The 7905-nt window shown below is 42.6% G+C and overlaps 1 pseudogene; it reads left to right on the forward strand.

The window, feature by feature from the left end:
- Positions 1-6507: 6507 nt before the first annotated feature.
- Positions 6508-7442, forward strand: LOC138828944 (insulin-like growth factor-binding protein 3 pseudogene; annotated as a pseudogene).
- Positions 7443-7905: the final 463 nt, after the last annotated feature.

The raw sequence follows: 7905 nt of genomic DNA on the forward strand, positions 1-7905 counted from the left end.
TGTAGCAGAAAAAGTGATAAGAAATAATGATTCATTTCTAACAACTCTTCCATTTGTTAAACTCATTTACTATTTTAAACTAAAGAAGCACTTAAGCGCCGGGTGCTGGTGGCTCACGCCTGTAATCCTAGCTACTCAGGAGGCTGAGATCTGAGGATCGCGGTTCAAAGCCAGCCCGGGCCGGAGAGACCGTGACACTCCTATCTCCAATAAACCACCAGAAAACCGGAAGTGGCGCTGTACCTCAAGTGGTAGAGCGCTCGCCTTGAGCTGAAGAGCTGAGGGACAGCGCCCAGGCCCAGAGTTCAAGCCCCACGACCGACAAAAAAAAAATAAAAATAAAAAATAAAAAAAAATAAAGAAGCACTTAAGTATCACTTTATTGAAAAACAAAATTGAACATGTGCTTTAGCCTGAATTCCACATTTTATAATTTGCCTTTTAGTAAACAATCAGTATCTTTTCTTATAAAATACATGTGATACCTTTATTTAATACTTCACATCTTTCCAGTATTTGGTTATAACAAAACCCCTCCCTTCTTTTTCTTCCTTCCATTCCTTCATATCCTTTCCTCCTTTCAATCCTAGCAATTAAACTCAGGGTTTCATGCATTTTATGTAGATGCTCTACAAAGTGAGCCATACACCTGTTCTTTTCGCTTTAGTCACTTTTTTTTTTGTTGGTCATGTGGCTTGAACTCTGCGCCTGGACACTGTTCCTGCACTCTTCAGCTCAAGGCGAGTGCTCTACTGTTTGAGCCACAGTGCCACTTCTGGTTTTCTAGTGGTTTATTGAGATAGGAGTCTCACACACTTTCCTGCCTAAATTGGCTTTTAACTGGGATCTTCAGATCTCAGCCTCCTGAGCAGCTAAGATTACAGGCATGAGCCACCTGCGCTTAGCGCTGCTTTAGCCATTTTTATGACAGGGTTTTCTGTTTATGACCAGGCTAGCATGGATCACAATCCCTCGATGACAGGGAGGGTTGTGTGTAACAAGTCAGATACAGTGAGGAAACAACTTTCTCTGTCCATCACATGGAGAATTTTCGAGGACTGTATTAGAAATGTCTAGGAGTGGTTTGTGATGAGCAGTCTCTTCCCACTTCCCAACATTCTAGTCCTGCCAGAAAGGTTCTATGGTAGAAGGCTCAGGATGGAGAAGGCAGACTCTCATTTTCCTTGTCACCAATCTGCCCACAGCAGTGATTGTTCCATCTTAACTATTTGGATGGACTTCTACCCTGATGATTTTTATGAGCACAAGAAACTTGACATCCTGAAAACACTTACATAGTATGACAAACTCAACACGCCCTCTTCAAACTTGCTGTTCTGCTTCCATATTCTTCTGGACCAGCTGGAGCAACGAATGACCCATGAGACCAAGAAAAAGAGTAAGTAGTACTTGTTTAGATGCCTTAGAGCTTGTGAGTAGGGATGGAACCTAGATCTCAAGGGATGGGCCTGCTTGGCCAATAGCCCTTTGTACTATCCAGCTTGACAAAATGTCCTTTTATGGATGTTCTATGCCGGGTAATGTCTGTGCCCTTTTTAAAAGAACTTGGACATAACCACTCATTAGAAACACTCTACCTTCTCATCAGTGTTCAGTCCAAACTCAAGTTCTACAGCTTCCCCTATTACATCCTCATAGAAGTTTATTCACACTTTAACTTCTAGAGTCTACTCTAAGACTCTTGTACCTATTTCCATTCTTATGTTTGTGTCACTGTAGAGAACTTCCTGCTGAACTCCAGATAAAGAACCCATCAGAGATGTGTCCTATGGTGAGTGATGGAGATTGGAAGCTAACACTGGACTCCAGAAACCATGTGAACATAGAGGCTTTTTTCAATGTATAGAAAGGACCAAGTAGGTTTTGAGTCCTGTAGACATCCCACTAGTTCTGAACTCCACATGTGATGTATGTGAACCTGCACATACCACCAAGGAAGAAGATGATCCAGAATGTCTTCTATTGATGTTCACAATTCACATAGATCACATCCAAACCATTAAAAAAGTATTGGTCTTGGAGTGCAGGATAAATATGTGCTAATGGAAAATGACCCCAGTCTACGTTCAGAAAAACCAATACTTTAGGTCCAAAGTTTAGATTCAGTTGAGGAAAGGGAATCTGTCCTCACAGAATATCCAGACCAATTTGTCCTGCTGCTGGGGATCCAATTTCCCATTGAGAAATAAGATCTGTTCCTCCCTAGATTCAGGAAGAAAATAGTGCCTTTAATAAGGAAGTAGATCCTTTTGAGGACTCTGAGGCAGAATTTGTGTCTGAAGGCAATTAGAAGACAATCCATATTTAGAGATTGCTTTTCCCCCCTTCTTTAGAAAATCTTTATATTTATTTTTGGTCCTGGTTGTTGTAAAATGATCAGTCTAGTTATTTTTCTAACGTTATTAAAATGTCAGTGTTTATGTTATGTTATACAATTCATGAATCTTAAATGTGTTTTTTTTTCAACCTACAATATAAAGCACCATGCACATGTGTTCTGTGTGTGGGCAAACACAGAGTGACAGGGGGGCTGAACAAGAGAGCCTACTGGACATAAAGGGAACGGTTAAATGCACAGGGAGTTGCGAGGAAGCCAGGCCATGCCTTCATGGGGTGATAAGGTGGCTACAAAAGCTCTAGGACATACCAGATCAGATGACTTAGAAAGCTGTTCTGTCAATTGGGACAAACGCTACAATACTTATAGTGGTATGTGGGACTTTCTTCCAACAGTGAGTTCAAATCTGTATATATATTCACTGTGCTTTGGGAAATATTGAAGAAAAATTTAGCTCCATTAACATAAAAATTCTACTTAGGGCTGAATATATTTGACAAAATACATAGGAAATATCGACACTGGAAATTATAAGCCATCATCAATAGAAGAAAGAAGGCTTATATAGATGGACAAACACAAAATCAGGAAGCAATTAAATCAGTTATATGGAAATACATGTTATATTCATTACATTTTATATAGTATAATATATGATATATAAGATCGAATATGATTTTTCATACTACAAGGGCTTTTAACATTTTTAATCTTAAGTATTTTTTTCACATAATATTAGTGTAAAACATTATTGGGTGAACGTGGTAATAAAACTTTGATTATAATTATATGAATATATATTTTTGTGTTTCTAGATATAACATTGATTATAAATAGATGAATAAATGTAAACATATATTTGTATATCTGCCTATGAGGTGAATATAATGAAACAGGCTACACAATGTATAAAAAGGCAGTTATGAGTTAGTATATGAGACTCAGGCCTGTAATCCTAGTTATGTGGGAAGCTGGGTTCTGAGTTTTAGTTTCTCTTACCCCCATGCCATTAGATTTTCAGAGGAGACCTGGTCCCTCGAGTGTAGCCAAGCAACACATATGTAGTAGGATCACACTCAGTGACCCCAGAGGAAAGTCAGTAGAAATCAGGACAAGCTTATTATGTTAGGACAGTCTACTCAGTTCCTGTGCCAAGATGGGCATCTGTAGAACATCAGATGGAAAGTTGACATTCCCTCCCAAAATGTTTTTCACTATCCTGAATTAAACCTTATTTCCCTTCCCAACCTGCAAACAAATAGAATTATGCCAAGGGCTAAAGAGAGATGGACAAAGACTTACAAATACATAAAATTATATACTTTTTTTGGGGGGGGGGTTCCGGTTGTCAGCTTGAACTATGGGCCTGGGCGCTATCTCTCAGCTCTTCAGCTCAAGGCTAGTGCTCTACCACTTGAGCCACAGCGCCACTTCTGGCTTATTTTCTTTTTGCTTATGTGGTGCTGAGGAATCGAACCCAGGGCCTCATGCATGCAAGGCAAGCACTCTACCACTGAGCCACCTTCCCAGCCCCCAAATTATATACTTTGTTTCAGTAATTCAATGACAAATCATCAAAGGCATATCTTGAATTTTTCTTTTTTTTAATGGAAATGGGAATATACACTGAGTGCATCAGGGAGTAGGTGATAGTTTGGATGCTGAGTTGTGGAATACACTCCTGGGCATGGGTGTCACTTGCCTCTGAGAACTTGTGTGAGGATGCGTCTCCACACACAGCTTCACAAAACAATGCCCATAACTTGTATGATGTCATAGCCATCTTTCCATAGCAGCAAATAGGTGTCAGGCACTGATCCTTCTCTGAGGTGGACTAAGCAACACAGAAAGGCACAAAGAACTAGAGGAAATGACAGCTAGACACCAGACACCAGCTTCAAGAGCTGTCCTGACCAGAAGCTAGGATAAATTGAGCTGGAGAAGGCTGATCCCCAGACAAGGCTCCTGAGCACTAAGGACCAGGCACTATTATAGGTGTTGGAGAAACAATTGAATGTGTTTCTCTCCTCATAAATTTCATGCTCAAAAGAAAACCAGAAATCATAATGATAATTTCTATAAATCAGAGACATGACAATGGTAGTTTGGTGGCAACAACTTCAAAGTGGGTATGTGAGGACATATCCTTGAGGAGGAGATAGTTAATCTGACAGCCATCATCCGTGCAATTAACTAGAAGCAGATACTCCAGGCAGTAGGAACAGCAAGTACATCCCTCAGTGATGGGAAAGTACATAACTTGCTTCAGAAAAGGAAAACATCACTGATGTGCTTGCTTGTGAAGTAAGAAAAAAAGGCACAACAAAGAAAAAAAGTCAGACATGAAGATCGGAATAAATTATATAGATACTGGATGCTGCTGGTTACAAGAAAAAAAAATCTGTTATTCTAAATCTGACATGACCCACTGGAACCAAAGTGCTCAAATAGTAGCTAGACACATCTGATTCACCTAGAGAATACTTTTAAAATGTGATTCTAGCCAGGCTCTGGTGGCTCACAACTGGAATGCAAGCTACTCGGGAGGCTGATATCTGAGGATCAGGTTTGAAGCAAGCCCAAAGAGGAAATTTGGAAAGACTAATCTCCAATTAACCACCAAAATTATGGACATGAAGCTGTGGTTCAACTGCTAGAGCACTAGCCTTGAGAAAAAATTAAGGGACAAAACCCAGGCTTTAGGTCCAAATCCCTGGACTTCAGAAATCAAAGAAGTCAACAAATAAAATTTGGTGCTCAGTCGATCATCACTTAGCATTCTACTTCAATGTATTTGGTATGAGCCTAGGAAGTTACATCCTTAGCAAATGCTCTCCCCTCATATTCTGCTTCATTACCAGTATTCAAAGCCCTGGCATTACCAAAGTCTCCTCCCAGTTAGCATAGCAGTCTACCACTGGGAATTAATAGATATATTTTTATTAATCATAATCTATACACACACATCAAATGAGTAGTAGCCACAGTCCATTATTCTGAATGTTTTTGCTCCCCCTTTGAGTTAATAAGCCTTACCATTAAAAACTATAGAATACTTATTAAATTAAGTCAACAGTCATCATTCTCCCACCCAATCTTATAACCTAAGTTATGTGGGGTTTTTTTGTTTCTTTGATGTTGGTGCCCTGTATCTTGTATATACATTTCTCTAGCTTTGGGAGGTGAAGGGAAAAAAACCAAATGCTTAACTAGGGATACAGTTTGACCCATTTTAACAATGAGATCAAGACACTATGTTCAAAAACGAACTGTACAATTTAGGCAGGGAGTGTGAGGGGGGATGGAGAGGAGTAGTTGTGGAGGTGGAAGGGTAGGAATGGTAGGGAAAAAACAAAGGAGAAGGTAACAATGCTTGAGAGGAAATGAACTCATTACCTACCTTATGTAAATGTAACCCCTTTGTACATTATTTTTACAATAAAAAACATATTAAAAAAGATGAAAAGAACCAGAAATAAAACTACATACTTACAATCATCTGATATTCGGCAAAAGAGCGAAAGATGTAATGTGAAAAAAAAAAAAAAACAAAAAAACATAGCCTTGCCGGATGCCCTTGGCTCATGCCTTTAATCCTAGCTACTCAGAGGCTGAGATCTGAGGATGGTTGTTGAAAGCCAGCAGGGCCAGGGAAGTCAGTGAGACTCTTAGCTCCAATAAACCACAAGAAAATGGGAAGTGGAACTGTGGTTCAAGAACTAGCCTGAAGATGAAATGCTGAGGGGTAGCTCCAAGGCCCAGAGTTCAAGCCCCACGACCGACACACACACACACACACACACACACTGACACACACACATACACACACACACACACACACACACACACCACACTTACACACGCATCATAGCTTCTTCAACTATTGGTGTTGGGAAAACTGGACATCCATAGGCAGAAAACTAGAAGTGGATCTCTGCTTCCACTAACATCAAGTCAAAATGGATTAACTACATTAAAATCAGCCAAACTACTATAAGACAGAATAAGGGTGACATTAGAACTTATAGGTACTGAGGTGCGAGCTGGGCAGCTGCACGCCTAGCAGTTGCACTCCAGATCCCGCAATCTCGCACTGCGTGCCTCGACCTGATAACCGCTTACTCCAGTTGGCCCCTGCAACAGGCTCCATGCATTGGGCGCACCCCGCGCTCTGGGCAGCTCTGCTCACCGCACTGGCCCTGCTCCATGGGCCGCCGGTGACGCGGCCCCTTAGTGCGCTGAGAGCCCTGTGATGCGAACTCCCTGGCCCAGTGCATGCCTCCGCCTGCCACACCCACGTGTGCAGAGCTGGTGCGCGAGCCAGGCTGTGGGTGCTGCTTGAACTGAGCGCTGCGCGAGGGCCAGCTATGTCATGTCTACACCGAATGCTGCAACTTGGGGCTCAGCTGCCAGCTGCCACGGGCCGAGCCACGCCTCCTGCAGGCGCTGCTGGACGGCCGGGGGTTCTGCGCCAATGCCAGCGTCCCCTGGCCGCCTGAGCACCAACCTGCTGCCGGTGCCCTCTGCCTCAGGAAATGCTAGTGAGTCGGAGGAGGACCGAGGCACGGGGAGCATGGAGAGCCATGCCCCGCCCAGCACACATAGGGTGTCTGACTCCAAGTATCATTCCATTCATTCATATCTAGACACCATCAAGAAAGGTCACGTGAAGGACAGCCAGCGCTACAAAGTCGACTATGAGTCCCAGAGCACGGACACCCAGAACTTCTCCTCAGAGTCCAAACGGGAGACAGAATATGGTCCCTGCCTTAGAGAGATGGAAGATACCCTGAATCACCTGAAGTTCCTCAATGTGCTGAGTCCTAGGGGTGTGCACATCCCCAACTGCGACAAGAAAGGACTTTATAAGAAGAAGCATTGTTGCCCCTCCAAAGGCAGAAAGCGGGGCTTCTGCTGGTGCGTGGACAAGTATGGTCAGCCCCTCCCAGGCTGGGACAGCAAGGGCATGCACGACATGCACTGCTTCGGCATGCAGAGCCAGTAAACCCCACTGCATCAGTTAAATTGGAGCTCCAATACGCTTTACTTTGCACAAAACACTGCCACGGACAGAAAAACACCTGGCTACAGCTTCAACTTATATTTCTTTTTGTGATGAACTGGTTTTTTGTGTGTGTGTGTTTTTTAAAGAAAACCAAAGTTTAGACAGATTTTTGAAATGTCTATTGTTCCTTTAAATGGTAAACTTGAGCATCTTTTCAGTTTTCAATAGTCAGAAAAGAAAATTAATTTCTCTGTTTCTTTCTGTAAAAATAACTGATACTCCTGCCCAAAGCAGCGGACTTGATCCCCTTCTAGAATCCTCTCCACATCTGCCCACTGGAACACCTGACCTTCTGCCCCCCTCACTTCAGTGGCTATTGTAGAAGACACCTCCTCGTTGCCCTCCACCCTGCTCAGGCCTCATGGAGAACAGGAAAGTCAGAAACTCCAGTCACCTGGCCATCTCTACCATACACGAGACCCCTGGCCATCCTGGTCCTATCTTTGATTCCAAGGCTTGGAACCCTGGACGACAAAGCTTC

The sequence above is a fragment of the Dipodomys merriami genome, unplaced genomic scaffold (genome assembly GCF_024711535.1).
Source record: "Dipodomys merriami isolate MVZ:Mamm:240054 unplaced genomic scaffold, mDipMer1.0.p SCAF_169, whole genome shotgun sequence".
Classification (NCBI taxonomy): Eukaryota; Metazoa; Chordata; class Mammalia; order Rodentia; family Heteromyidae; genus Dipodomys; species Dipodomys merriami.